At 46.5% G+C, this 6000-nt stretch overlaps 3 non-coding genes across 3 annotated transcripts; all 3 read left to right on the top strand.

The window, feature by feature from the left end:
* Positions 1-564: 564 nt before the first annotated feature.
* Positions 565-637, top strand: Trnar-ccu (transfer RNA arginine (anticodon CCU)). The gene has a single exon. It is a non-coding gene; the product is annotated as a tRNA-Arg (tRNA).
* A 2235-nt stretch (positions 638-2872) lies between these two features.
* On the top strand, positions 2873-2976 carry LOC144143632 (U6 spliceosomal RNA). The gene has a single exon (XR_013317140.1). It is a non-coding gene; the product is annotated as a U6 spliceosomal RNA (small nuclear RNA).
* Positions 2977-5788: 2812 nt separating this feature from the next.
* Positions 5789-5861, top strand: Trnar-ccu (transfer RNA arginine (anticodon CCU)). The gene has a single exon. It is a non-coding gene; the product is annotated as a tRNA-Arg (tRNA).
* Positions 5862-6000: the final 139 nt, after the last annotated feature.

Genomic DNA, 6000 nt, shown 5'->3' with positions numbered 1-6000 from the left:
CCCGGGTGTTAAAACATTTTTCTTTAAACTGCACTGTGGCGTGTTACCAGTTAAAACATGGATGTTAGAAAAGGGTCTGTTTGTGCCATGGGGTGTGAACTGTTCTTTGTGTAAAAAGCCCGAGACGGTGGAACATGTTTTTTTGGATTGTTGGGATGGGGTGTTTTTGTGGGACGTTCTTCAGCGAACATTGAAAAAGGAGTTTCCGTTGAGCCCTTATGGCATCCGGTTTTTGGCAGTGCAAAACGATAATGGAGTGCCTTACGACCTAGTGATGTCGCTGGCTCTCCACGGAGTATGGAGGTCTCGAATGGCGTTTCGGCACTGTGACGTAGACGGAAGGCCAGCAAGGCAGTATTTCTGTGAGAGTGCCCAACGTATTGTAGAAATGTGGAAGAGTCAGAACTGTACTCCTGAATGGTTGCATGAATTTGAAAAGGTATTGTCTATGCCCCGTTTTTAGTTATGTAGCGCTGGCTTGAGTGAAGTCAGCGATTTTATCATATGTACCGTAGTTTCTGGATTTTGTTTGAAACCGGCAATAAAGAAAAAAAAAAAAAAAAAGCCCTCGTGGCCTAACGGATAAGGCATCGGTCTCCTAAACCGGGGATTGCGGGTTCGAATCCCGCCGAGGGTACAGAAGTCCACCAATGTTCGGGCTGTTTTTTATTTCGCTTTTCCTTTACACTTATTTCTTCTCTCTCTCTCCCTCTCTCTCTCTCTCTCTCTCTCTCTCTCTCTCTCTCTCTACACGGTAAACATGCTTGGCACTGCAGAACAATACCACCCTGCCCAGAAAAGGCTCTTTTGAAAACACGAACAGATAATGGTTTTGCGCCCACACCTGACTGAATTCCGTATACGTTATTTGCGGGTACGCACATTTTACGTGGTGCTTTAACGGCTCAGTGCCAGTTCAGTGCCAGTGCATATTACAAGCGTTCACCACCGGAGCACACTGGCACAGTGTAGACGAGATACATACAAAAATAAAATCGACACAACCAAGCGAACTGATCTTCTTGAAAAAAAATTTTCGATTTACAACATCAAGCGCCCAATTCACAAGCGCACGTCAGTCGACACCCGCATGCTAAGTAGCAGGGGTTTACCCAGAATTTCGATTTTGCAAGGTTCTCGAAATCCTTCTGGAAGGGGAGGGGGGGGGGGTATAAATCCCTGCTAAGCCGTTAAAGTGCTCTCGTGCATATCCCTTGTATACAGGACGATTGTGCTCAGAGCACAGGCCGGTGACCAACTCGGCCGTGTTGTTTATAGCATTTTATGTCACTTTTTCTTTACCTGCTTGAAAGGAATTGTTTGAATCGCTTGAACGGAATTGTCAGCTTGGCCACACACGTAACCACGCATACATACGAGGTGGAGTGGCCCTGGGTATTCTTTAAAGGCTGCGTCTAATCTCACGGCAGCCGTGAGAATTACCTCCGGGAAATTCTCACGGCAGTTTCTTAAAAGGTGGCCGGCCTAAAATTCCCTGAATAATATTACCTCCCAACGTAACCTAACATGACCTAACCTCACCAAACCTAATGTAACCTAACGAATCGTATCATAATGTATACCAAAATCCAGCCCAAGTGACCCAGCCCGACGACACAGAACACAATCTATATTCAACCTAATCCAACGCATTCTAGAAGCCGTGTGCGTCGATCTGTTGATCTCTTGATATAGTAATAACCAGAATAAAAAAACAAAATACGATTAGCGAAAATTTCAAAAATTCCGAAAGCTCAAAAAAAAAAAAGAGAAAAACTTCACAATTCCGGACTCGAACCTGGGCGTTCGTGTTAAAAAGCAACTGCCGCAGGAGCAGCTGTAGAGTCAAGATTTTAGGGAACATTTGTTCCAGAGAATCTTCGGGTGGTGTGTTCAGCCAATCATAGGCGACTGCCGTGAGAAATTTCTGACGGTAATTCTCACGGTTGCCGTGATAATAGACACTGCCTTCTTAAATACACCGGTCGACTGAACCCTGTGCAGATGGCTCTAGGTATGGGCCTTTGGCCATTCCAGCACACCCCGGCCCTCCTGGATTGAAATAAGGTATTCCTGATGTTATTGTTGTTCCGCGTTCTTCAAGGCGAATTCAATCAAATTCGGCGCCAATCCAATCGCGGATGTGGATCTGCCAGTTCAATCACGCACGACGAATAGCACCGCGTGAGCTCGTATGTTGTTGTTGTTGTTGTTGTTGCTGTAAACTTTACTAGAAAGGAAGGCCAAAAGCCGTATGGCACAAAAACCACACCAACTTCCAGGGGTACATCACGCGCGCTGTCTCTTTAAACGTTTAAAGCATAAAATATTCGAGAAACAACGAACACTCCCTTTTTGTCTGGCATCCCGCGCTTAGCTACCCTTCAAATTTCGCGCCGTTACGGGTTTTTAGGGTGAGAAGGTTAACCGGGGCCAGGTGATCGGACTTGCGTACATTTTTCTTACGTATAATTTACACACACTTAGCGCCACTGAATCGCACCTTATTTAAGAAGAGAGAAGCATTCTGAAATGGGTCAGAAGCCACGCTCGGTGAGTGTTGAGCCAAAGTGGCACATAACATAAGTGGCGCTACGAGCGCGTTTCTGCCGTGCGGTGAAGTCACCTTCAGTCCATCCACAGCCGTTTTTTTTGGCATATTATATCATACGGTACAATAAAAGATAGCGCATATTACAATATATACTAACAAAACTATGTACTCTACATCGGGAATGACAAATAGCTCTATGATTTGAGCAAGCAATTAATATAACGATCAGAATGTACACTGAAATTTACAAAGTCACTAGCCCACCGTGGCGCACGGTTGGCGGGGGGTATAAATATAGAAACTGAAAGAAGCGGTAATGTACTTCCAAAGTACATATACTAAAATTGGAACGATACAGAGAAGATTAGCATGGCCCCTGCGCAAGGATGACACGCAAAAATCGCCTTGACAGACAAACCTGTGGCAATTAATGTTGCGTTGCACCACCACACTATCACGTTTTTTTGAAATGTTCAATTCAGCCTCCTCTTGCTGCTGCTGCTAATCTCACATGGTAATCGCGAACCAGGCCATTTGTAATTGAAATGCAACTTACGGCTTCACGTAATTTTTTTGTGCATCTTGCCCGATTCTTTCTTCTTCTTCTTCTTCTTCTTCTTCTTCTTCTTCTTCTTCTTCTTCTTGACAGCCCCGCAGTGCTACCCTACCCTGCGCTACCGTGCCCTGCCCGCACTGGCGTGTTGAACGAGAGCCCGCTCGCAGGCGTGAATGCATGCCGGCGTGCAAGGGGGCGTCAATCAGCTCGCGATGTTCGCAAAATACATCGCAACCCGCCGCTACCATTCCTTCAGAAGCAGGATCGCCAGTGAAAAATGTGCTTGTTCAGTGGCTCTCGATTATTCTGGTCAGCTTGGATCCGAGGGATGCGTATGACCTATTTCTATTTGTGCTTTGCTGGGCACGTGATTGCCAGGTACGTAGTTGTAAACTGAACAAAAAATCACAACTCCCGGTAGCGTAAATGCCTGCAAGTGATCCAAAACGGGATTGGTAGAATTTCATGGGATTGCCTGCTTCATACATGAACGTGTGCATTACGAAGTTGTGTATTGTCGAAAAGCAAGCATGAAACAGGCTGTGAGATTGCAATGTATTAAAATTTTCTTTATCGAATTCACATATTCAACTCTATCGGCCCCCCACCTCACATTTTCCCATACCCCTAGCCCAACGAGAAAACTGCATGATGCTATCGGAAATCCAAATTACCGAAACACCATGCTTTGTTGAAGCGGTGTTCAGCAATCGCTTTCCTTTTATAGCATGTCTGCAAAACCGCTTTAGGTTCTTCCAAGCACTGAGATTCAAATTAATGTCACTTTCTAACTAACTTGCCTGCATACGGCTATGCGTTTCCATGACCACCTCTAAACCAACCGGGTAGCGCAGTATCATTGAGCTGAGCTTTTTATTAACGGCTGTACTCATATTTAATGCATGCCTATCATGAACAACTGTTGCATGGCCTCCATAAAAGCCGCCTATCATCGCAAATACGGTCACTATAGGAACTTCCGTTGCAAAGCAGGAATGCCGCGTCACTACGAGGTTCGTCGCAAACTGTCCCTATGGTATACAAATATTCTAAATGCAGCCTGCTTTCAACAAATAATACCGTGCAACTGTGAGCCTATTTCCTGCCTGCGCTCTTGTTGGCGCCTCCTGGCATGCAAATTTATATTGCCACGGTGCGCCACTTTGAAATTATGCCAACACTTTGATGTACTAACGAATCAGTAAAAACTATTCAGAGTGGCTGAGAGCAGATGACCCGGATGTGACGCAGCCCAAGCAAGGCGGGACGTCAGTTTCTGGGCATGTGATTGGTCAGAGGCCTCTCAAGTTCAGCTGCGGCCGCCAGGATTGAAATGGTCGCGAAATCGACATTTTTGAAACGGACAAAACTCATCAGCTTGGAGGGGCGCATGTATCTGCTATCACGCGCTTACTCTCCCATTTCGATCTTTACTTTTCATTGCGGAACACCCAGGTTTGCGTTTGATGCGGGAGGAGGTGTGGTGGTGTTCCATGGCGCCAACCAACCAGAACGTTTTCGAACGCCTACGATTGATATGTGGACTCCGGCCGTACTTTGAAGGTCGCAGCCGCCTGTCACTCATTGCAAAGTGAAAATGTTAGTGTAACAGAGAAGGTGCTATCTACAGCCGGAAGAAAGAATCCGAGCGCGTAGCCATGTGTTTCTTTTTTTTTTCGGAGGGCTGAGCTTGCAGTGTTTACACCGGCCTTTCTAGTCTCTCTTACGATTTGTCTTGATTATAAATATTTGAACCATAGGTATCCGCATAAACCAGCTCACCCGGCAAGCAGCGCTTATCTTAGTATTTCATCTCCTTCACCAGTTCACCGCCGGTAGGTGAGACTGCCCTGATCCGATGACGTGATAGCAGGCGCGGTGTGCTGGCCGCATGCGAGGTGACCAACAGGCTGGAGATATGCCGAAATGATGGTTGCACAAAGTGACGTCATCGTCCTTATTGCGTACTGTGCTGTATTGCACTGAAACGTTATGCTTCCATTTCTGGTTTCCACTACTCGCACCACCCAGGTTCGAATCCCGCAGGAGCCGCTTTTTTTCTTTTCATTCTACTGCTTACGGGCTTCGCTTTCCTTTTTGTGCTTGCCGGCACGTGGACTAGCTTTCCAGCCGTCGAACTTCGCCCCGCTTAGCTCTTCATTCCCATATCCGCCTGATGCTGATCGCAGATGATCAATAAAGAAGTGACCGTGGTTACCAATTCTTAAAAACGAGTAATAGATCTATAGGAACAATGAAATGGTCGTGAATTTTAGCGACATTTTCTGCGAAGTGACCTTGCGAACGGGGTTGAAAGCACATACCGGGAATCCCCCGGCCCCGATGACAGGAGAAATTCTATTATATTCTTGAGCCAGCGTTTTACCCGTAGTCCTAGTGACATGTTCGTATCATAGAGACATGCTGTCAACTGAGGATGCGCTGTCTTCCCGAAGGAAGTACGGCACGTCAAAACGAATTACGGTATTTTTAATGGAAACACGGCGGCGATTACTTGCGATCATGAATTATATTTGACCGTTGCAATACCTAGCATGTCCGTTGGAAAGTTTTGTGGTTTTTGTTTGGGCAACTGAAAGCGTGCACAAACGTAGGCCGAGATAGAATCTTAACAAACTTTTTTACAAGCCACCGCTGTGAAGCCGTGAGGCCGGGTCGCCCTCGTGGCCTAACGGATAAGGCATCGGTCTCCTAAACCGGGGATTGCGGGTTCGAATCCCGCCGAGGGTACGGCTGTCCGCCGAAGTGCGGACTGTTTTTGCTTCGTTTTTCCTTCACACATATTTACCCCACTGCAGCCGCAGTGCGACCGGCGTCCAAGATTTCAGGTTGGACGTTTTCTCTCTCTCTCTCTCTCTCTCTCTCTCTC

Source organism: Haemaphysalis longicornis, unplaced genomic scaffold (genome assembly GCF_048455015.1).
Source record: "Haemaphysalis longicornis isolate Haplotype H1 unplaced genomic scaffold, Haemaphysalis longicornis Haplotype H1 scaffold_6, whole genome shotgun sequence".
NCBI lineage: Eukaryota > Metazoa > Arthropoda > Arachnida > Ixodida > Ixodidae > Haemaphysalis > Haemaphysalis longicornis.
This window is presented reverse-complemented; position numbering and strand designations above follow the sequence as displayed.